The sequence below is a fragment of the Bombus vancouverensis genome, chromosome 9, assembly GCF_051014615.1.
Source record: "Bombus vancouverensis nearcticus chromosome 9, iyBomVanc1_principal, whole genome shotgun sequence".
Taxonomy (NCBI): Eukaryota; Metazoa; Arthropoda; class Insecta; order Hymenoptera; family Apidae; genus Bombus; species Bombus vancouverensis.
The window spans coordinates 1,092,506-1,118,791 of record NC_134919.1 but is presented as its reverse complement, the minus strand read 5'-3'; the positions used below and the strand labels follow the sequence as shown (position 1 = coordinate 1,118,791).

At 38.4% G+C, this 26,286-nt stretch overlaps 1 protein-coding gene across 15 annotated transcripts in view; it reads left to right on the top strand.

The window, feature by feature from the left end:
* Positions 1–391: 391 nt before the first annotated feature.
* Positions 392–26,286, top strand: part of LOC117159936 (CUGBP Elav-like family member 1-A) — a 355,184-nt gene continuing 329,289 nt past the window's right edge. For 13 of the 15 annotated variants that reach the window (XM_076621605.1, XM_076621613.1, XM_076621611.1 and 10 more), the window contains exon 1: positions 392–928. The gene's annotated coding sequence lies outside the window, so the exon portion shown is untranslated. Of the gene's footprint in view, positions 933–26,286 lie in introns of all 15 variants that reach the window. The other 2 variants (XM_076621600.1, XM_076621601.1) reach the window with 2 other exon arrangements.

Genomic DNA, 26,286 nt, shown 5'->3' with positions numbered 1-26,286 from the left:
GTTTACGAGATAAATATCGTTCTTATAAAAAGTGAAAGAAAAATGGCAAAGAATCGATTTTGTTAGATATCGTTAGACTCATCGGCTCTCGTTCGCCAGTTGATACAAAGAATGTATGTACATAGAAAGCGGACGACGACGACGACGACGACGACGACGACGACGACGACGACGACGACGACGACGACGACGACGACGACAACGACGACGACGACGACGACGACGACGACGGCGCGGTGGCTCGACGCACCAAGGCAGAACAGACAGAGAAAACGGAACGAACGAGAAGCCGGAGGGGTGGCGAAGCGTCGGTGGCGCCTCCAAAGCGTCGGTTGGTGGGGGCTCGTGGTAGCAGGGGCGTACAGACGCGACGCGGCGTATCCATCTCTCCTCAGTCGACGTCAAGCCGTCGCGACGCGTGCGTCTTCTCTTTTGTTGGTTTTGCGAACCTCACGAGACTCGCGTGTCTCGCACAGCGTGACTAGTCTTGTCCGTGTTCGCCCACCTGTTCGCTCCAGTAAGTCGATCGCGAGTATCATGACAACGAATGTTATGTTCCGTGTAATAATCGGCGACTTGTCGCTTGGTGCACGTGCGTCATCCTTGTTGTCGTAGCTTCGTTACCTTGTGTTTCCGTGTTTCACCAGGGATACCTGAGATTTCGAGGGGTTCTCGCGAGTGACCTGACAACCTCGCGGTCCAGGATCTGCCACGCGATCATCGCGACGCGTGTGTCGTGTTTCGAGCACCGTAATCTCGTGATAGGTGGTTTGCTAGCCGGCTAAACTGGAACAGTGCTACTGGTACGTTGCAATAGAAGAAGAAACAAACGGTGTGACGAAGAATCTGTTGCAATCGTGTTGGTAATCAGTGAACCAATCTCTCGGTGATAATTAGTGCGAAACACTCCTTGGATTATGACTGTTGGGTAGGTATGCGAAAAAATATTCCAATTATTGATATTTATATGGAAGAGGGTTGAAGTCGTTCGTGTTTGGAAGCAGTCAGAATTATTGACGATGGGATGTTACGAATGTCCATTGCTGACACGATCATCATGATAGTGGATGAACAGTGAAGCGATGGTGCGCTAGGAAGAGAATTAATTGGAGAAATGGTCGTCACGTTCTCACGTTCCACATTATCCATGTTGTACGTTATTAACGCGAATTTCGCGTTCGTCAGCGGTTAAAGCTTCGACTAGAACACAAATATGGTCGCAATAGTATGCAATATGAATCAGCGACATGCTTGGTTATAAAGAAGTATGCTTCTATCGTACGGGAAATGGTAGCGAAAGCTATGTCATACGTTCTTGATCTTTTTGTTAGGGGCGAAGCTTTGTATATTTTTGTCTCAAGCGTGGATCTCATCGGTTCGAAATCGGCTTTGTCAGCCGATTAACATTTCCACTTTGGTATTCGTTGAGATCTCGTTAATGTTTCAAGCCAGACTCGTTTATCTTTGGACAAGTGACAAGTGTTTTCGCTCGGGGCAAATTTACAATAGGCGCGAGTGCTGGATCCGACCCGGCATAAAAGTCTTCAACTACCGGTATGGCTTGATGATCTCGTTGAAATTTAAATAGATCATCAGACGTTCATCTTGCGTTTCGTAACGTGATTGGACTTTCCTATCTTCCCACTACACAATCGTGTTTCTACTTCCAACCATTTTAAATTCTTTGAACAGAGCTTGTTGAAAATGAAGTTCTATCCGATCTATTCAAATAAAAGGAGAATAAAATAGAGAAACAAGGTGAACAACATATTGATGTGAATCGACATGTTACTCGTACGATACTGTGATATACATATATATGTATATAGATTGACGTAGAGATAATCGATAGAACAATTTATGCAAGTATAAGAAGCATAAAATCGGCATGGAAATCGATGTAACACGGATAGCGATACTCCGATCGTTCTAAGCGCTGTATCTTAAATCATAGTTATTTTGAAACACGAAACATTTGTCCAGCTTTAGCTATTCATGCTTCTAATCCTTCTGTTTATCGCACATTAATGACTCTGTCAGTAAGGCGTAATGATGAGGCGACTGTTTAGATTGACATCGCCGCTGGCCTTCTCACCTTGACTGGCTGTTGCACGCTTTCGCAATTTAAGCCGGTCAACGTATCGTATCGCGTGTTACAGTGTTACAACGTCCGATTTCTACTGTTTCGCTGTTTTCATTGCTCGATATCGATTCGCGATTATCAGCGCCGTATGAATTCTCCGATCGAGACATATTATGATCGCTTCTACCAGCGTACGCGCGATTTCGATGGCCTTGAAGTTTCAGTTGTACGACATGGCTGCGTGGACCGCATATAGTTGAAACGGTATCGATATTATTAGATCGCTGCTCGACACGTTTCGACAACGATCGTTGTTACGAAAATTTGTCAATGGTTTGCGTCACGTGTCAAATGTGTTCGCTGTTTCGCAGTTTGTTTCGTTTGGCAGTACTGTGCGTTTGTGGGTTTCTTTTAAGTTGCGTAATGGCGGGCGTGAATTATCGTTCGTCTAACGAGCCAAATACAAAGAGCCGATTGTTCCAACGTTTAACCCTCGGCTGGTTGGGTCGTTTCAGACTACGATGCTCAACGAAATAAAGGATACGAACAAGGATATAAAAGAAACGCATTAATAATAAAATTCGCAAGATATGTAAGTGATTCGTATAACGCATATTATGGTATACGACGTATATGACGCTGCTTCCTTTAACGCGCAACGTATCTCCCCGTTATACGACGGTCGGTTGTATATCTTTCATAATTTTTTCGTAATATTTTATGATTCTACGCATCTCGTTGCGTATAATTTAGTTTCTTCAGATTTATAATTTCGATAGTTACATAGCTTCCGTTAGATAACTAGAATGATAATCGATAAATCTTTGAGTAAAGTTCTATAATAGTAACTGTAATAGCCTATTTTTACATATTTAACAATGGAATTGCACGTAGGAAGTTGTACTGGTCAGAAATGGCCCAGTCATCGCCATCATCTGTTTATCGTTCTTAAGCTAAACCGTATAAAGATTCAGTTATTCGTTGAAAAAACAGCGAATTGTAATTTTATTAGGGCAGAAAGATTGTTTCTGGAACCGACGATTTTATTCCCGAAAGATAAAATTTGGCTGTGATGGTATGCTTGCGCCACGTAAAATCAAGCAGAATCTGTACATTCTTGATTCAAGGACTATCAATTGGGTCACGCGTGATGATTCGAATTGCCATGAATTTTCAAACATACTTATTCGATACGATTCGATAGTATCACTACTTGAAATTAATATTTCTCCGAATCTGCCTTAACGCCTTTAACGATAAACATGATCATTAATTGCACTGACCGACACCATAATAAAGGAAGCAGCATTTCTCTTTGTCGATTCTTGCGGTTTGAATTATACAAACTCACAATCGGAGATACGAGCTTTCCAATGATAAATAGCAAACATATACTCGTTCGAATAATTACTCGTGGTATTGTATTGTACGTCAGCGTTCATAAGTTCGGGGTCACGCATCAATTGATACTCCTAACTGAAATTGTTACAAGAAAATAGTTCGTGTACTGTCAAGTTGTACGCACAGCGATGAAGCAGATTTCGAGAGAATTTCAAATAATATAATATATAAAGTTACTTTATATAATTATCTGAAACCAACGTTTGAAAATAATCTCCAATAACGCGACGTTAGAGAATCTTTAAGCAAGTTTTTAAATTTGACAATAAGTAATGACAAGTTTGCTTTTTAGATCTGCAGTATACATTTACAATGTATCATTCCATTCTCATGGAATCATTAAAAAGGTTAACAGAAATATTCAAACGAGTCTGATAAATAAATCTGAAAAAGATCTCGGAGCAAACTTCGATTCTCTTCGTGCGTACGCGATCTACAAACCATAATATCTTCCACGATAGAAAAGGGAGAAAAGGAAAGGAAACAGGAGGAAATAAAAGGAAAAGAATTTGAAGAACAGAGCGAGCTTACGACATTCGTCGGGTTGTCGAACGTGCGGTGGCTACTGGAGAAAACGCTGTTCCGGCGTCTTTGTCCCGATCGGCACGTCGCTTTATCGTGGCACGTGAGCCTCGTGCCAAAATCACCAGGCACTGGCGACAAATCGGTATCGTGGATTTATTCTCGGCGTCTTTGCCGCGGTGCAGTGTCGAGAAACGATACAGCAAAGTGGAAGCGAATTGTCTTCTGCGAGAGCTTTTGACCGAGAGACCAGGCCAGGAAAGCTGCGATATGTTTTCACGGAGTGGCTGCATCTTCGAAGGCGTTCTGTTCCTTCGACGTAACGGGTCTGGACACGAATTCTCGAGAAGGTGTCTGTATCGGGAAAAGGAACGATTGGCGCGCTGATTCGTGCTCTTTCTTCTTCCGAACCCTTCGCGTGCGAGCTTTTCTCTTAAGCTCGTTATCCACAAGCGTATATGTACAAGCTACCGCCGAATAAGGGTTTGCGTTGTTTTTGGCCAGCTTTCATAATCACTTCGAATTAGAGAATTCTTCTATTAGAATTACACGTTTAGAATTATTATTTTTAATTAGAATCTAATACCGCCATTTTTTTATATTACAGATGAGTGGAATCTATGTAGAAACCGAAGGAATATCTATCCACGAATTACGATCGTAGATAGATCGTTTTATTTCGCTCCGCGTTAATTATAAATCTTGTTATACGATGACTTTATATACCAGTCGCTCCATTCAAGTTTTTCCACCATTCACTTATAATAATTGTTATTTCACAATACTATCAGTTAAGTTATAAACGAGGTTATGGTACGCGAGGTCATTCTTTCGTAACTCTTATCAGACATCCGCCATTCACGTGTCAATTACCGTTATGGGAACCCAGAATTAGAAATCGGATGAAAATAACTGTGTTATAAACAATATGAAATAGCGAGTTGAAACGAATCTCTAGATTTTATCTCTTTACGTTCGTACAATATGAATTTGTATTAACTTTTTCTGCTAACAAGCGGTAATGCATTTTTTGTATATGTTATGTAATGTGTCGTGCATTGCTGGAAAGAAAACTAGCTGGCCGACACAGGGGCAAGGACGGTACTTTGTATTGTTTACCGTCACACGTTGTTGTATGTATTGTCTTGTTCGTATACGTGACGTTTTCGGCCAATATACGCATTCTGAATTACATTGAGCCTACATGAAATAAGCAATCACATATGCATTCCTTACGCTAGTCTTCTTTCCAGCAACACACACTACACACTATGCTATACTATTGTTTTACAATCAACATGCCTGACATGTGCTATGAGCGAGCACGTAGCGATATATTGATCGTCAAGGCAAAATCAGAAAGGAATTTTCCTCATTTACAGATGAACGTATGTATGTATTACGATATTGTGGGTCAGTTTTTACGACGATAGTTCTTATTTCGTTATGAACGGGACGACTCGGTAGACACGAGGAAGACAAGGTTCGTTTCGTATAGACGAGAAGTTTGCGCGTTATTAGAGTATCGCGGAGGATTTTCCGTCGTCGACAATTATGCTATGCAATTATACAACACGGAATGAAATTATACGCTAATGACGTTGCAACATGCTCATCGTGATAATGGATAGGAAACTTGTTTCCCTTCTCCGCGTTTTATTCAAGGCTTCACGATGCGAATGCAAGCGTAATTTTTGTTCAATCTTGTGTGATTTTACTTGCATCATTTGAAATGATGTAATACGTTTATTTTTCCAAGTTAACTTCGATACGATTACATCTACTTGGTACGAAATGCTGCTTCGAGAGAGTAATTTTTCACTAAACGATGCTATTGTCATCTCGTATCGTAATAGCAGGGGAATAGTTTAACTGAATCAAAGAAAACATACGCTTTATCACTCTCCTTCCCAGTTCGTTGAATAACGTATATGCTGATGTAGAAAAATATAATATATTTCTTTAACGTTATTGTTTATTCTAATTCTTTTTCAAATATTATGTTGCAATAATTTTGAATAAGAATGTCAATTTGTGCGATTAAACGACGTTCAACGATATTCTATACTTCTGGTATCTACAGTGTATTTACTTTAACTGGCATTGAGGAAGACACTTGAAATTATTTTAAGCGTCGAACACGTATGGTGTATTATTGAAATAGACTTACGACGTAGAAATTCGTTTATATTTCAAACGCATTCGGAATAATTGAATTTTTCCGAAAATTATTTCTCCTAAAACCTTCTTCTCCTGTAAAATGTATAGCTGTATTTACCATTGGATTCGTTAAAATATATTATGTTAAAAATATTTGTTTTTTTTTGTTATGAATATCTATATACTGTCAAAAGCATTTGTATATCGATACTATAGCGTATACTACGTACTGCGTAATGCAAGGAAGGTTCTGCGTGTACACAGGGAGTAGATTTTCGACTTGGTGACCTATATGTACAAGAATCTCTGATTACATGTCTCGGATAATCGAGAGTCAGAGAGGCAATGCCCGTATAATTGGAAGTCCAGATAATCGATGTTCGAATAGTTGATATCTAGATAATTGACGTTTTACGGTATTAACAAAGTAGCATTTGTTGACATGGCACAGCGGAATAATCGAAATTATTATTAGGTCGTGAAATTTCGTCAAGATAATCCAAGCAACTGACACAATAATATTATATTATTTTATGCAATGTTTTGAATGAAATTGTTTAAATAGCACATTGGATGTAATATATCTTTTTTTGTAATAAAAGTCGGCATATTATCATATATTTAAATTCACGCTGGATTCAATTTATATTTTTCCAACTCATGCTATTTAAAAAATATTTTATTAGTAAACGTACTGCAATGTAAATACGTATGTTGAAACTTGAAACTAAAACGGTGACCTGTTATGACCAGCTCTCGGGAAAAATAAGAAAATGATTGGGACCAGAAAATTGTCAGGAGGTTACAAAGTAAAAGAGATTGAAAGGTGACTGATCAAAGACGCGAAACTCGTTTAAAAGGTAAATTCTACAAAATTCGAAGATGCAGTACGATATTCAAAGTCCTGTTGACTAACCACTTATAAACGAAGAATATCTTTTTAGAATCTATTACAAGACAAAATAATGTATCGAAGCTTCTAGTATTTGGCTTAACGTACGTACACGTATAACAGGTTCGTATAATTTCTCAAAGTTCAAAGTAAAATCACTATGGTATTCGCTAAGAGAAGTACAAGAATCGTTGAAAAAAGTACAAATCTGGTGTAGTAAAGAAATTTCGGAAGATGATGAACAGGAATATATGCATATCGGGAATTTAAATAACAAAACTGAAAATCATTAACTCCTTAACGGCCTGTGACTGAGAGACTGAACCTGTGTCGAAATTAATAGGATAAAATTGTAACACGTGCGAGTATTTTGCAATGCTACGAATGTATCATGTGTTTCGCTCATGGTCGTGTCATGTTAATACGTACAGGTCTTTTGTTTTCGATTATTCCGCATTCTACTTTCAACAATGATGTTTGCGCCGCAGAAGCGTTTGCATCTTGTAAATTACCTCAACAAAGAGTAATTATGTCTTCTTCTTGTATTAGAACAGCGATGTTATTGAGCAATTACAACGATACATTTGTAGGTTTAAGAAAACATTTTGCAATATTAAACTTTAGTTGTTAAAAGCAATAATTATAATTATCGATCATCGTATATCATACTCTGCAGCACAATGGAGGTTGAGGGAAATAGGAAGAGAGACAGAGGTGCATGCCAGAGAGCAGTGACTCATAGTTGATGAAAGAGCAGCGTGTAAAGTACGATAACGCGCATAGCCTGGCCCGAGTCCAATTGTAAGCGCGTGGGAGCCGCGCGATCAAATCGAACGCGTTTACAAGAAACGCCAACTCGTGCTATAATCGAACAGCAAAAGTGGCGATATCGGAACGGACTCGAGGCCAAAGATAAAAAAAGCAGAAGAAAAGAAACGTTCCGCTGGGTTGCGCGTCGGTATGCTATGCAGATGTAAAACGCCTGCCGTTTGTGTATCGGTTTCGGCGTCAGTGACGGCCGCACGTTTCGCGCTCTCTCTATTTAGATGGTAAAAGAACACTTGCAAAAAAACAACAGCGTTACATAAAAGCAAACGCCGAATGCCAAGCAATAATGCGTTCTGACGTGTACATGAGCGCAAAAGCTGCTCCAATTGTGTCGATCGCTACATACTCACAGATATCGACGTCCACGACCTTTGCCCTAGTCGTCCCTGAAAAACCTCGCGACCACCGAACAGTAATCAGTTATTCCTATTTGACGTGGAAAGCTACTGGATTCTGTAGGATGTTTTTGAGATATTGGAAAAATATTGAATTAAATCTCTAAATATGTGTTAAGTAGCTTACTCGATCGCTGTTCGATTCAACCGCACGCGTGACTTCTAACAGAAAAACGGAGGACTTTTCCAGGAAAAGAAAAAGTCTTTAATCAAGTGGCATACCATTTGACAGGAACACCAATCTTGGAAGAAATCGAGGAACAATTTCTCGATTATTTCTGGAACAGTCGTCGGTTAGTCGATAAATCTAAGTTGAAAACATAACGTGTCGAAGCTGCGCACGACTCTCGTGGCGGCGTAAAGTTTAATGGTACGTTCCGGTCCGAGGAGAGTAAACTTCTGCCGTCGTTGGTTATCGTTAACCAGCAAAAACCTGCTTCGAACCTTGTTTAGAGCAACGTGGAAAGTGGCGAGAACACTGGGTCGCAGTACACACGCACATATGCGCAACAACAGAGAGCGGGGGAGGAATGAAGTAAACCATAGAAAATTAGTTAATTAGTTTTCCTGGCTCGATGGATGGGCGGTCGTGTTGCGACATAGATTTTAATGTGGTCATTTTCATAGGGCTGCATAGCGTCGGTTATGGTAGCTGTAAGTCAAAGTAATAAAAGAACTCGCAATTTAATCGAAATAGGAAATCATCATTTCGATGAAAAATAAAAATCACGGTGTTACTTCCATTTCTATGATTTCGACAGCTTCCCGGCTCCACTTTCATAAATTAATGGAAAAAGTATCGGTACGTCTCGATTTTCACGCAGGTAACCAATCTAGCGTGAGAATCGTTGATCATGAAGCATGAAGCTCGTTCTACGGTTTCGCGCTGACTATAACGAACGTCCGTCCCTATGGTTTCCTCAGTGTTTGAGTGTACGTATAACATTCCGCGAATCTTTTGGTGAAACTTTAATTAAAAATTTGAGTACGATGAGGCGTTAATTATTTACAAATGATTGCAATGTGTTATAATAACGTGAACACTGTTAAGTCTATATATGTACGTTTAATAGATCGACAACAGATAATAATAGAAAAGTAATTGTACGTTTGCGGTTAGACAAGATATTTTCTGTTTAATCATTATTACGCAACCGTAATTAAATACAATCGTGTTAATATTTCTTTCATCAATAATGTATCTATACATGTATACGTAATTAAACTATTTAATAATAATTAGAAAGTTGATATGGAGAGAGATTTTTTACAATCGGCATGCGATGTAAATGATATTTAAGTGTAATAACGTAATTGAATAAACAACTTCCTCTTTAGGACTGTAGAAACGAGTTTCTTATATCGGCGATTTTATAACGTCCAACGATATTATATCCTAATTATAGAAAATACCTTCGTGTAACAACGATAATTTCCATCGAATATTTCATCGACATGATTATTTCTCATACATTGAAAACTCACGCATACATACTCGTTACGATTTATCGATCGGCAGTCAGTCCTTCGAATTACGTTCGAGTAACACGGTAATTTTCCCTGGCCAGCCATGCCTCTATTTGGCTGTACAGATTGTGAATTATAAATCGACGTTGAAATTTATTAATTAAACCGGAAACAAAGATTTCGTTTAATATTCAAATAGAGACCAGCATTGGCGCGTTTGCGTGCTGTGTAATACTCAATTGGCCGGCGCTCGTGAAATATTTTGTAAACGTCGCATTATAAATTCTGATATTATTCACGTATCGTTATCCTGTGACTCTTTTTCCTTGCCGTGTCGTATTTTGCAAATCCGTTCGTTGCGAATTTAAAATACCACGCCGATGTAGCCGATAGAAATTTCAAACGACGCAATATTCTATTTTGCAGATGTGAAATTATAATATACAAATCTTTCGTTGAACGTGTCCGGAATCAATTTTTACGCTGCTAATAGCATCGAACTCCACATTTCAGAATGCATCTGAACCCCCGCCACGCAATGCATCAAAAATTTGATATTGAAAGGGTTAATATAAATAATCGTAATTTAACTTCGCATTGAAACTGCTTTATAACACTGCTTTTTCGCTCTTACAAAAATGCCAGAATAGAGATTGAAAATAGGAGCGATTCCAAAATTTTAACCCAAAAGTGTGCTCATTTCGAAACAAAAGAATTTCTTCCGCAAGAACAATCAAAATATTTCACCTCGAATTCTAAAACAAGACGCTCTTTTTACAGAAACGTGACGTTCGCATCTCTTCGAAATACCAGGAAAGCAAAAACGAAAAAGAGGTAGACACAGAGAGACAGAGAGAGAGAAAATGATCAAAAAGGGGGGAAAATGATTCAGCGAAAGGCGTGCAGAAAAATGAGGGCGAACGTTAGGGGAAAGTGGAAAGTTTCGGTATAGATAACGTAGCAGAACGGCGGAATCGCTGAAGGTGCTGAAAAATGCAAGCATGTCTATCGCTAGCGCGCGACAAGCAACGGTGACTTGCGGTCTAGCAGTGTGCGCGCAAATTCTACTGGCGATGTCTGACTACAAACGCGGCCGAACCACTTGGTTTCCCACGTGAAAGCGCTTACGTTAGCTCGAATCGAAGAGCGAGATAGGGAGGAAGAGAATGTTCGGCCAGGGATTGCGGATTGCAGCCACCGAGTTTTTGAGTCTTCTCCGCGATTCTTTTTGCTTGGCCCTTTTTTTTTTTTTTTGCTTTTCGATTTCTCTTCCAACCGTCTGCCTCCCTTCTTTCTCTTTCTATTTCTGATTCTCCATCTCTTTCCAACTTTAACGCGCGCGCGTATATATTTTCCCTCTTTCCCTCGGCAACGAGCGAAATCGAAGCTCGGTTCCTCCTTTGTTCCCCATGTGAAAGCGCTCGTTACAGCGTTCCGTGCCGCAGGCTAACGTTATTGTTACTAATTTCGTTCCGCCTCTTTCGATTTCAGTTTTCAGCCTGCCAGTAATTATGAACGAACCCGCTGCGCCGCAACGACGCAAGATCGCGAACGCACAAGTCGTACGGAATATTCGTTTCATTTCGTATCGTTTAGAAAAGGATTGAAACTGGATCGTATCTCTCTCTCCCTCTTTCTCACTCTACTTGCCTAGTCCTGTCTTTGTCTCCTCTCTATTCCCCTCTTTTTCCTTCTTTCTCTTTCTTTTCCCCTCCCTTTCTATCTCTGGATATCGTTTCGTTTCGATCTTTGTCATGCACGTGGCGTCACGTTGTCGATCGTAAATGTAATATTATCGCAGGAATTTCTGAATGATACTTCGAAACGTATCGCGCGACTGATGATATTCCATTACACACGCGAGCACGCCCGGTTCTCACGCAGAAGTGCTTACTAAGCGACACGCGAAACAACGGCCGTTCTTGCAAATTCTAGAAGCAACGCTTGCTGTCTCGTTCTCGAATACCTTTGTAACAGTGCGTCCGAGATCGATACAATTGTTTGTTGTTGATTAGGTATAAATTATGTAACCTATGAGTTTGTGGTATACGTCGACGGATATTTCAAAGAAATACTTTATCTGATTTTGTGTGGAAAATGTTGGAATAGTAGTAATAATAGTAATAAAATTAAGTAGTAATAATTATGATTATTCTAATAGAACATTAAGACCATTTGTCATACACGATCATGAAATTTGGAAACGAATTAAAATCGAGCACGAACTTAGCGAAGATACTAGCGACATTGTTCGGAGGAGTAACATAAAATTTCACGATTTATCCTCTTGTAAAACGCTCGTTTATAATCCACATCCGCTGCATATTGTAACAATGATATTTTTAGAGGCTCCCACTGCCAGTGTACACGAAACGAACACACGAACGAAAGTCTGAATTCGTTCTGCGAGACCATTGCTGTCTCGTATATACAATAGTAGATTTTATATCTAATAAATCACTCGTCAGAAATGTTGTGTCGAATAATTTTTCACCGATATTTTCAACTTTCAACTGTTTCTCAACTGTTGACTGTATTAACGAATATAAATTTTACGCATCGCAAACACAAGAAAGTTTTCATAAATTTGCGTCTACGAAATGTATATATTTATTGTTTATTGTTGAAATCACGAGGCTATGTGCTCGCAAAAATGACTGATTCCTTCGAATAAGATTTTCATATCGTATTACGAATGTTTTATTTTGATTATTGTTTCAGAGTAACGGTACGATTATAAAGCCATCGAGTCTTTAGAAATAGTTGAAATAATAGATGACTGTTTATAACCAAGGAAAACCCAAAGACGCGGAGCTTTTTGGAATTAATTTACCTTTTTTTCGTTTCCTCAAGCTCGTGCGCTTTATTATTTTCTTACCTATGAACCGTTACTCAAACACTCGAATGTCGCGCGCGGTCATCTCACAGCTTCTTGCTAATCAGTACGTAGGGGTTAGAACTTCTCGTTCTTCAAAGCATGCATTTAGCAATTATTCATTCCTTCCCCTCCACCTCGAGAAAATGTCAAGTCAGAAAATTCGAGTGTCCACCTCCAGCAACTCCAGCATTTGGTGGCCGCCCACGTTCGTACCGAAGAGATTAAATGGATATTAATGTATATACGCGATTAAAACAGATACGACTGTTCGTATAACTTCGTGTTTACGTATATTGCTTAGAACGATTTTTTCTGATTGATTTTACTGATTCCAGAGTCGGTTCAATGCCGTAATTGGTCCGTTATTTCTTTCTGTTTCTCTCGTTTCAGTAAGCAAGGGTTGGCCTGTTTTTTTATCGGCACTCGTACTAATGAGACGTCGCGTCTATTCAACGATTCTCTCTAATTATTTTGCTGCGTCGCTCGAATACCGTTACGTTACTGTTTTTCTTCCCGTTTTCGCACAGTACAATATCGATGGCGATTCTGTGCATTTCTTCCTCGAGTCGAATTTCGCGCGCTACCCGCAAATTCTGCTAGAAATCGTAGCATTTGATCGGTCAAGATCACCGAAATTGTAGTACCACTAAATCACTTTTCTAAAACTGCTCTGAACTACTCGCTTATTTAATCATAAATCTCTATCGATTAACTAAATATTAATAAGATTCGCAGATCGTAAAAACTCGAGTTGAGCAGTTTCATTGCCTTTGGAGAAGGGGTGGTGAAACGACGCGAAGAAGAAGAAGAAAAAGAAACGAGGCCGAGTCGCAAAGAAAGAAAGTTGTGCTCGCGTTAACCTAATCACCAGGACTCGTGCAACTGGCTTGTTCGTGCAGCGTTGCATTTTCCACGGACCATTGGCTTCGTTCTGATTGCATGCTGGCCACAGAAAACGTTCGAAGTCGCTGGCGATCGTAATAACGTTTCCGTTTGGTTGTTCCTCCCTTGTTTTATTCTCTTTTTTATCTTTAAGTTAACTTTGATAAAGTTCAAGCGGCATTTTATGTTTTTTTAGCGAATAGTTATCGAGTTAGAATAGCTTTTTCTATTAAGAGAAACAACCACAAAACCCTAGACGATGTTGATTTCGATGAATTGATCTAAGTTCTTTTGCAGTAGACCTTGTAATAAGATAGAAATAAAAATATGTATCTGTTTTGTGAAATGTTTGATAAAGAAAAATCTCTTTCCATTTTACTCGTGGCTTAATGTAAAATAAAATACTACATTATATTGAAAATGACTTACAAATTGATAAATTAAAATCGTGCATTATTTTAATACCATACTTAAAGCAGTCGCAGAGAGAAATGAAACTGAAATGATAATAATTAAACACATCTAATTATCACGTGCATAAGATAAACGTTAGATTAATTTGAAATTAAGTAGAGGCGTCACGTTATGTCAATTTTGTACGTACACCTACTTAATGTTATTTATTTTCTGTCTTTCATACTTTTTTATATATTACATTTCATGGTGTTATTTTGATGCAATTTAGCCCATCTATCGTATTTGGATGCATTTCAATGTATTGCGATATTGTAAGTTCAAAACCTGCTTGTACACAGGCTTTTACTCTCACTCTATTCGTTTATAAGTCTCCGAAGCAATACGTAGACGGAGCTATATAACAAACAGGTCGTTCTTTTCCGCGTCCGTTACAAACTCCATCAGAAACTTGCTCGCAGTTTGATCCCGCAGTCGAGCATGCAAATAGAAAAAGCATCGCTTTGCCTAGAAATCGAAAGGTTTTGCAACGTCAGGCGAACGAAAATTCGCCTGTAACAAGGGGAATAAGATAAATATCAAGCGAAGTGATCGCGAAGAAGAGGGAAGACGTAAAACGAAAGTGAGCAAAACAGACGATGGGGCTGAAAGGTTCGGTTTCGAGCGCTCTTTTGCTTCGGCGGAAATATTTGAAGTGAGAGACCTGTGTAAACCTATCTAGATTCTCGTATTGCTGGTCGTATGTATCTGCGTGCCCTTTCGCTCGCGATCAATCCTCTTTTTGCATGGTATTTCTGTCGCGATTCCAGTGGAAAATAAGTTGCATATACGTAGATACGTTTGCGTTCTATTTAGTTTACAATTATAACAAGTCAATTTCATTTCTATTAACTCGATTGTATAGCTGGAACTGATAATGTAATTTTAATTGCCTCTTTGATCATAATATCTATATCTCACGTTGGTTCTTGTTTCTCTGCACAGGGCGTTAGAAAAAAGCTGATTGAAGAACGCGCAGTCCTTTAGCCTTCTTCAAATTGTGGGAAAAGGTTTAGGCAACGGGTCAACCATTTTGTTTGATGTAATAAGTATCTACAGGCACACAGCTTATATGCTACAGAAATAAAGTACAAAATTTAAGTATATAAATCTGATTAGATATACGAGCTGGATAACTTTGAGACCTTAATAGCGTTCAACACGGTAATAGGTTAGCAGGTTGTTAGGTTGATAGCTGAGATTAAAATGAACTATAATTTTCATGTTACAATTATATGCATATGTATTATATATGAATTAAAATTTGTTTAAAGCTACTATTTTATTATAGTATTAAACTTGTGGGCATTCTCTCTATCGTGCAATACCGTGCAATTTGTCATAAAAAATATTTTGCTAATATATTTTCTTTGTATATTTGCCGTTTAGAAAGAAAGCACCTGATAATGGTAATGTGAGCACTGTTTACGAATAAACGAAATTACAGACGAATAAACGGAAATATAGTGTTCTGTTATGCATGTTCTCGTGTAATCCCTTTCAGGATGCTTGTCTCTGTTGCTTGTATCTTAATCATAACTCCTGACTGCACATAGAAGAATATGTCAAATAGTCCAGACTACATATTTAGATTACGGACGGTGCTGGTTTTACGCTCGATATTCCGAATATGAAATCCTCGCTTTATGCAAAAGTTCTCCGTGCTTGTGAAAAAACTAGGCCATTTATGTTCTTCTTGAATTATAGCTGCCCGAAACGTTCTCTTATACCTGTTGATATCTTTTTACGAGGAAACTTCTTAACCTTAATTTGTTAAAAATGCTGTTCCTTAGGTGCGAGTGAAAGGAATTAATTGTTTCTTTTTGTAAAATGTAGAATAAATAGTTGTTAACTTTGAAAAAATGTTTTATTGGATTAGTTAAGAAATAAATAGTTTCGTCGATGTTTAAATAACCTAAAATTATTCCTGTATATTCGTCAGTTTTTTGGATAATTGATTTACGCTTACACCGACTTGAAACTTCTCTCTAGGCAAAAATATTCAGGTACTACATGTACACAGATGCAAGTACGCGCACGTTCGCGAATTGGCCGTTTTCTCCTCCAACGCAGCTAATTTGTAAGCGTGTAACGAACATACGTCAACCCGACTCGTTATAACTAACAAGGGATAACGACACCAGGTCACATTTCGTTCCGAGCAGTGCTTTTTCAGGGGTAAACGCTCGCACATATACTATTACAACTGTGAACGTGGAGAAGTGAAATGGATTCATGCACCTCTGTCATCCAGTATTACCGTTTTTTGCTTATATCGGATGTCAATAGTTTATTTCTAGATCTTGTAAGATATTTATATTTAGAAGCTAAAGTTTGCTTGTACTCGAGTCTCGATTATTTACTTATGCTTATAAAAATATAACATATATGTCGTAAATAATAACAACATAAGCATCATGTAAGTGTTACACTCGAGTTGCTCTACATGAAAATTTACTTTTTAATGATATTAAAAATGGAAACTTTTACATGTATATATAAGTTTTAATTGATATACGTTCATGATTTTACATTTTCTCTTGTTTACTGCGTCACTTACGATCCTACCTATATAAATTCCGAGATTTTTATATTATGTGCCTTTAACTCTACCGTACAATTTTAATGATAATTAATTGATATTAATTATAAGTGTAAATTAGGCAAGCTTGAACGCTGTATATAGTATACATTATGAAAATTAATTCTAAAAGAAATATTAAGTTGTAGGTAAGCATATTGAGAATAAGTTGCAAGTATTTTTTAATTTTTTGAAAATATGTCTCGCACGAGTAATTTGAATTCATTCTTTTAAAGACTTTTTCTTGTAGAAATGCGTATATGTATTTTGTATTGAAAGTTTTACGTGTCAAAAATAAACAACGAACTTACATTCAAACACGAGAACAAAATAAATACACCGAATATAAATTCGAGGAGAACTATAATTTACGTCACCTAATCGTAATCGTTTTAATGAGTGAATTTTTGAAACGGTATTTACGCATGACTTTCTTTCCTTATTTCATTTTATAGTAACCGGTGGCACAGTTTGATCGTTTAATTCTAGGACATTTCGTAGGTCTTTCATGCTTGTCACTCAACGCATATTAAAAAGACAGCTCTTTTTACAGCTTGCTACGAATAGTGAAAAGCGTGACGCTATGAATGACAAAAAAGGAGGGGAAAATGGAAAAGAGCGAATGAATTTTTAAAATTCGTATTTTACGCGAGCTTCGAATTGAACATTCCGTTTCATACGCGTGGTGACACATTTTTAATGAGAGAAATGTATAAAATGTAACCTGTGCGCGACATATACCCTGTATGAAGTTTTAGAACAATGATATTTGATTTTTCGTTCTGTCTTTTTTTTCCTTTGTTAGACTATTCATTTCGATGGTAGGTACTCTGTGTACACTATAGTGTTTGATATACGAAAAATCTTTCCCCTTGGAACGTACTCCCGTCTCAAAATAAATATCGACGTACTCGTTTCGATTAAATAGGATGGACTTTGCGATATTAGCGAAAAGGGGGATCAATTTTACGAAAAAAAAGAACAACATATGAAATCAAATTTTTTTCGCGAATATCCGTATAACGTACAGAAAGATTCGCAAAGCAACGATCAAACTTTGCTTTAGTTTAATCGAAAATATTTCCTAGTTTTTAAAAATATAAATCGTTTCAATTATAAACTGACTCTACAGAAAAGTACGACTATATGTTTTTTAAGCCTCCTGAATTTTTGTTCGCGCAAATATTATAAAACTATATATAATATTACAGTATTTCTATCGAATAATTCACAGAGTATTTTAAGTATTTTAAAAGCAACCAGTTCATATGTATTCATATCTCTAGAAATACGTAGCATATTTTTCTCTAGTTATTCGTTTACGGAAGATACGCAAACAAGACAAATGAAATCTGGAACTAAAAGACTGACCAACAGTTTTTCAAATATACGCTATTGTTTATTGGTCACGTTTTGTATCGATATATGTATTTTTATTTTTACACAACCACATTGTTTACGCGTACAAATGGTGTCTCGTGCATTGGATAAACTTATATTCTGTTGCACTAACGTTCGCGCTAATATAGAACGCCGTGTTCTCGATTCAACTATATCATCAAACAAACTAATTCCGTGTTTTATTTCTAACTTATATTTAATTTACTGTTCACAGGGTGAAACCACACATTGTCTCGTTAGAAAAATTATTTTTTCAAGTCACGCGAGTTTCAAATTCAATTTTCGTGTAAAAAGCAATTACCATTCGTTTCCTAAACTCTCTCGAGAATATTTAATCTGAAAGAAACATTGTTTTGGTCGTGCGATACGTAACAGCGTATCGAGCAATGCAGAAATCAGTGACACAGAGTGGTCATCCAACAGGCAGTCGCATAATAACGCGTGCCAGCGAGTGCAGCACATTCAGCATTATCTGGTTGCTGGTAACAAAATACCTTTCCACCCATTTCTGTGGGAACCCGTGCTGATGTTACGTACTTACGTATACCCGTGTAGGGACACGATCGTATAATCCCGCGAACCAACCCTTTATGTGGGCCGTGTAACCTACCTTGAATATGTTTGACGTAAACGCGTATGCAACCGTGCGTCGCGAGTCTTCGTCGTATTCTTCTACCTCTTTCCATCCTAACTCTCTCTTTGTTCCTTCTTTTTTCTCGCTTTGTTTCCCTCAACACGTTGGATTTCCGTGGAACTTGTATTTTGTTTTCTTTTTCTCCGCGTGTTATTCTGCATCGTTTTCAAACGGATGGTGCTTCCGGCGCGATAGATGGTGGATCCATTGAAATTACTTTCAACGTTCAAACGTACTTCGGTTTCACGGATAGAGGTTTCCCTATGACTGCCGTACGCAGTTTAAATTTGAATTTTACGACTGTTTGTGTGCTGAAGGTCGCGCTCTGCTTTACAGTAAGAACGTAATCCTGCATCTATTCCCAATCAGGCTGATTGCGACAGAGATACTTCTAGTCGAATGAATCGGTTCGTAAATATGTATACAGGTGTTGAAAATTTGTGAAGATTGAAGTTACAAGAATAAAGGTTGGTCAAGAGATGAAAATTATTTACCGGTATAATGATTACGATTACAATTGATTATGAATACAATATATTGGCAGTCTTCATTAGTATGAAATAACGCGACAAAAATTTTGAAAAATTTTATTTCTTTTACCCATATAATGATGCAAATTAAATTTGTAAATTGCCTTCGTGTGATTTTGAATCAGAATTATCGAAAAAAAACTTTCACATTTTAGTATATGGTATATATCGAGCATATACCTAAATAATAAAACAGGTAAATAAAGGTAACTCCGTTTGCCTCTAATAAAACTTGTATCTTCAACTAACCTGTGCTCTCTTAAGTCTTTTTCAATTCTGATCACGCGCTGTTCACCCTTCAGAAAATTCACTTTCGCACACACAGTCACGCTCATAGTCGTCAAATCCTCTTAACAAACGCAACCTGTGGTAAAATACTCATTTTGGAACAATATTCAAATCTATTTCACTCCCTTCGTTATCAGTTATAAATATACCTAACTTTTCTTCATCTTTACGAAAGCAAATGACCAAACCCTTCTCCCCTAATTTCACAAGCACTAAATTATATTTTATTTCGAAAAAAATGTCGATAAGAAAATATGATTGATTTGATATGCAATGATCCGTACATTCGACACTCTCTCCATCAAACGTGAATTTTAACACTTTACAATGTAACACTGAATTCACAGGGTTAATATAAGCTTCTATTTTTAACAACATTTAAAATTATAATTAACACGTTACAAAAGATTTAACGATGATACAACTAGTTTATCATTATAATTCGACTCGATTTTATAATATTTCTCGACGTATTCGTTTGAGTAAGCGACTTTGATTTTATTTTTCTGAACCTCTCGATACATTCGATTTGAATCCTCGTATGGTACTGATTGCCCTTCGATTTTGTCCTTTGTCTTCTCTTGGGGACTACCCCCACCACGCTCGGTCTCGCAACCGTTCGCGTCTATGATCACGTATGCCACCTTTTTTGTGTAGGCAAAATAACGGACCGAAGGAGAGTCGATGTTTTTAGAATTCGCTGCTTGACGACAACTATGCGCTTATCGCTACAGTGTGTATATCTCGACGGACATTTAAGACGATCTGTCTACGATACTGTAGTACCAAGGGAGACGGTTAGGAACACGGCCTATAGTAAGACTCGAGACGTAACACATGCAATGGCAAAATAATAATAAATTGATGATGTAAGACAACATTCTTCCCCAATGGACCGTTTATTTTATTGGTGGTCACGGGTGGCCACCGTGGCGCCAACAGTTGATAGCGACATATTATAACAAGGCTTCGTTTATTTCAACAAACCATTCGCATTCGTTATTTCGTCGTAAGCAAAACGTGCAGAATATATTGTTGAAATGTGTAGAAGATATTAGTAAACGGTATGTGCTCATTCTATATATAATATTAAGGTATGTTCACACTTCTGACTTCAATTATATGATTATAAAGCAGCATTTACGATTATTTCCTGAGACGTGTTTATAATAATATTCGTAGATCACCCCTCAAAGATATGGATACAAACACAGTGCACCGTTAGATGCAAGATTTGTTCTCTTTTTTTTTTTATTGATGTTCTAATAAAAATATTTGTTACGACCGTTCGCGGAGAGACGCGGTCGCTAGGAAAACGCGTCAGCGAGAGGCGTAAATTCTCGCTACGATTCTGTTAATCGACGCCGCTAAATAGTCGTTCCCCTGTTTCGATTAAGATAACAGAGGTGGTTCAATGAATGTAACACTGCATTAACAGGTTAACATAAAATAATATATTTGATAATAATATGATGAATACGCCACAAATTGTTTAACAACGAATAAAATAATATACTACAGAAAGTTGACTCGACTTTACAATATCTCTCAATGAATTCGTTAGACTATGCGTCTTTGATTTTGCTCGTTAGACCTCTCGATGTATAACGTTTGGCTCGTCAGAAGGGACTAATTGCCTTTCGATCATTTCTTTGTTTTGTTTGGAAGACGACCCCCACTACGCTCGGGTCACGCCACCGCTCGCGCCTATGATCACGTATGCCCCTTCTTGTGTGCAAAACGTAACGGACAAAAATCGACGTTTCTAGAGCTCGCTGCTTGGCGACAACTATGCGCTCGTCGATACATTGTATATGATCCGGCGGGCAGATAAGACGATCGTAGGACCGCGAGCGACGGTTAGAAAATACAGCCTGTGGTAAGCATCATGACGTAACAATATTTAATTGTTCAATGGGGCACTTTGTTTCAAAGTATCTTCTATTTATAGGTTATATTCAAAATGCCCTAACTGTCAATTTTCATTCAATTTACAATTTACAATTACAATTTTACAATTGTAAGAAGTTCAAGCGCTCCGGTCACTAATGACCACCGTGACGTCACAGGAGAAACCGTGGCTGGTCATGTATGACCAATGTGGCAGTGTTAATAGCATAAACGCTACGCGTCTTTATTCGTGCGCCACCGTTCATTTGCCACTGCATATCCTAGCGAATAATGTAAAGCAATCTTTAATTTCGAATGTATCAGAGTTGTTGGCAGATGGTAGGTGATCTGTCAGTGTGTGCTTGCATCGAGCGGATTCTTGTAGCATCGCGCACACCTTTGGCGCCCATGGCGTAGTCTATAATTATTGGCAGGTCAGCGAAGCTGAAGTCCGTCCGCGGAAAGTTCGTTATACGACAGGCATGTCCTCCCCGTAGGCACTTCCCATGCACGCAAACATACGACGCCGCAGCTAGGAGAGACGAGCCTTCGTACGAACGTTAATTATTATCGACAGTTTCGCAAAACGAACTCTGTCTCTCGGTCGGCTGTCGCCCTATCGACCGTGTACACGCACCGACGAACGCTTTACGAGCTGGCACCGTCGCGATGGTTAATTGCATCCAGTCCTTCGCCTACGTGACGTTCAAATGTATCTACGATACGCGAGGTCGAAGGTATCGCAGCAATCGGTTCGAATCGCTCGTACAAGAAACATCGACTGAGTCAATATGCCGATTTTCATGAAACCAGACTTTCTGAATTATACCTTGAAATTAAGAAAAAATAAAAGTATATATATACAGGGTGGTTGGTAACTGGTGATACAAGAGGAAAGGGATGATTCTACGTGAAAAAAGAAGTCGAAAATATAGAATAAAAAATTTTTTTTTTAATTTTTTCTTTTTTTTTTAAATTTTTCCATCGAGACAACGATCTACAGTGAGATCCGTTATAACGTACCGCACGCGTACCGAGCGAAAATTCAAAGTCCATTTTCTCGAAAACAAAGCCTCAAACGAAAAATGTTTATTCTATATTTTCGACTTCTTTTTTTGCGTAGAATCACCCCCTTTCCTTCTTTATTTCGATTAACTACCTGCAATATTCACGCGTTATTCTTATGTTCATTCACGGACAAAGAAAACTGTCAGCCAGCCATTACGATCGATACGCGTAGCAAACGTGATTTTATAAACGCTTACGTGTTCTTAGCGTTAGTTACTTTGTCGATGCTCAAATTTCTCTTCTATATTTTTTAAAGTCTCACTGGCACCAAAGGGATAAAAATCCAAAGGATAGGGAGGGACGAGTTTTTCGCAAATGTCTACATTTGCCACATTGTCCACACACGTTCTCTAAACGTCGTGATTTTCGGCGGAGTGGTAACGATGGTGAAGGAGTCGCGCGTGTTTGTGGCTCGTTTTCGTTCTTGACCCTCCTAAAAGTTTACCAAGCAACGTTTACATTAGCGTGACCAATTCTGGCAACCGGTTGATTGCTGGAATCGGAGAAAGCCTTCCATCGTTACGGCTTTCGAGGAAAACAAAGGAAAGTGGCGTGCGATTCGCCAAAAGGTCGAACGTTTCGACGGAATTAAAAGATGGAGGACGTTCGATATAATGAGAACACCGGGTCGTTTCTTCCCTCCTGTTCGTTCAACATCGCGGACGATGGGAGCAATCTCTTCGAGAAGAAACACCGAACAAATTCTATGTTACGTACGAGGCTGGAGTTTCGATCGGCGAAGTTCGATTGGAGTCCATCCTGGAAACCGTGTATTACCTCCGATCCACTTACGATAATTACTGAAATTGAATTTTCGAGTTTCCCCCGGTTCGTTGCTGCACTGGATAGAAAATTATCGCGAAGCTACCTGTAATACATACGATATCGAACTCCTCGTGCTCTTTTGACTTTATGTATAATGCATAGTAGATCGAATAGTTTCCAGGAGATTTGGATCAGATAACTGGGATGAGCCGTGGTTTTCAAAAAATCGTGCGATTCTTAACTACACGATTTGTTTTATGAATTAAAATGTTATAGATTTAGAAGTCTAAATGTACAATATTATTTGAGTTGTCTCTACTGGATTACGACGAATCTATCGATCGAGTCAAGCCTACGTTTCTTGTAATTTATGTAAACTTGCCGCTTCGTGTTATAGGTTTCTTAGCTGTGTGCCACGCTCGATGAATTCGATTAATTCTTAGTTTGTTGATTTATGAAAAATTTTTGTAGAAAAAGAAAACAAGTGAGTTCCGGAGTTAACAAGTTCCGACGAGTTCGAACGTTTCATCGGACCAACTCCGATTCAGGTTTCGGTTTTACTTAATCCTATAAATTCTATTCTTACACTGAAGAAGTTAATTCGCGAAGGCTACAAATAAATGAGAATGTGTAACTGTGGATAAAAGTTTGTTAATCAGCTTACTAAATTTGTATGGGATTTTATAATTATTCTTCTACGCGGTTTTCATTATTATTTTAGAACTGTGACTTGGCCTAATTGTGAGAGCTGCCCTATATATAAAACATTTGTTTCTGGAGATATAGATAAACATATCTCTTTTATGTATTTATGTATGACTATGAACGCGATTATAATTTCCCTCTTATTGTTCGTATCGTTGAGTACGATTGACGTGAATTATCAGTCCATAGAAATCCGAATCGATATGGTCACATATGACGATCGTATGTATGTATATGGATATTATTCTTGAACTGGAAATGGGAACGTTTAGTTATTCAAAAAACTATGTCATCACGGCAAACAATAATGCATTAACATGTATCACGCTCGACAAAGACTTACGTGAAAAATGTTATACTTTCAATTTATCTTCTTATGTATTCTTAGCGTTAGATATATTTTTTATATAGATTCACTTAAAGATTATTTCGAATAGAAGCTGTTAAAAATCAGAATAGTTTGTGAACACGAGGACTACTTTATGCAAGAGGGAAAATATCCCGTTAAAACTGAAAAGATATGTTGCAAAATGCGTCAGACAGTACACATCTATCATGATTAAACCTTGATGCGTATCCTCAACATCGATTCGCATCGTATAACACCGAGAGGACACACGTAACGGAGCGGTTAAGAATACAACCACCAATAGCAGATATCTATCCCTTAATCCACTTAAGCCGCTTAATTCACGTCACATCAACGTGAAATATTTACGATCCACTAACACAAGGAACTACGCTCAGGTACTGGTTCCGTGTAGGTGAACGTAGGCAGCCTCTCAGGTAGAGAAGAGGGGTAAAGGAAGCCTTAGCCAAGAGTTGTTAACTCTGTCGAAGCGATATAACGAACACATGTTCCAACGCGAGGCTACATAATCCGCAACAAGCTATAGAAGACGTACACGCTACCGATCGAGGCCATCAGTGTGTTCTTGCACACGTGTAAGTACTAACCACCCTTTCCGATGCTCCCTTTCTGTCTCCCTTCCCCTGTCGCTATCGACTTTGTATTGTCCCTTTTCTCGCGCTTTCCTAGTCGTATAAAGTCCCGGCTTTTTCATTGTATAATTCTATAATTGAACGTTAGTCATGTATATCGGATGCGATTTGAGAAGAGCGATAAAACCGTGATTCGTGACATAATTTTTTAATTAAATTTCGTTCTTGAAAATTTTCGTGTCGGCAGGATAGAGTTAGTAAAAAGTTAAAGGTTAGCTAAAGCTAAAGAGCTAAAAGTTCTATTACTATAGCATGCTTTCGATATATCTACTATTCGCATATTCTTGCCTAGCCCTCTACAGAAATTGAAATATTAATACACTGCTCTTTATATTGTTTGAACGATCAGTTTCTCATGGTCATGAAACGCGACGCTTGTTAACAAAACGCGGGTGGTCGCCACATAACTCGGAAGAAAAGAAATGCATTTCCATTGAAGCGTGCACAGAGGGAAGTGCACACGCACGAATAGAGGCGGTTCGCACGTGACACGCAGCTCAGAGCGGGTTACACGCAACGCACGAACAATTTCGCGTACGAAGGGCAGCTATCCCAAGAATTGACTTCGAATTGGCCCTAATAGCCGGTACTCGTTAACCAAATTGTTTGTACTTCGTGATTCCATTGCTAAACAACTCTGTAGCCCACTCTCCTCCACTTTGACGCGCTCTCGTGTCGCCTAATTATCTCCTTCGAGGTGTCCTTTCACTGTCGTAAATGCGGTGGAAAGAATGCGAATTGTGATCAAAGTGCTTCGTATTATAGGGGAAGAAAGTGAGTGACTTTTTTAGAAATATGTATACGGAGAATGGAGCAAAGCTGCGACAAGATTTTTTACGCGGGCAGTAAAAGTAATTTTCAGTGTTTTGAAAACGAATTCCTAGACGAATTAAACAGATCCGAATAAGATAAGAAATTGTTCGGCAGTAAATACAGGACAGATTGCTTATCGTTAGACCTTGAGTTTTTATGAGTAGGTGATAAAGAAATTTAAAGTTACATATCGTTTCTTTTCACAGGAATCACGGAGAACATTAAACGAATACGAATTACGCGATACACAATTCCCTGCCTTCTATAATTTATCGAGCGAATCGTGAGATATTTAATGCGAGCGCTTCCGCATCGCGTGAACAGAGTTTATGGGGTGAATTTGCTCTCGCTTTATTCTATCGCGTGTCTCTGTTCCCTTTCCATCGCGATGATATTTCATCTATGGCGCGAGGAACGATATTTTTCGACATTTACTTTATCATCGGCCGCATAAAGATTTTTCTCGCGTGATTTTGAATGCGCCACTGGATGAGAGTGGTTCAGGCTTTTGTAGCTGCCGGTATCCGCTTTCAACTGGGCCGCTTTTACAACGAGCTATCAATAGGCACGACTTTTTAATACGTCGGCCCATCGATTCTTTTTTTCTTCCTTTTTTTTTCGACGGTCGAACAAAGCCCCGCTAGGAAG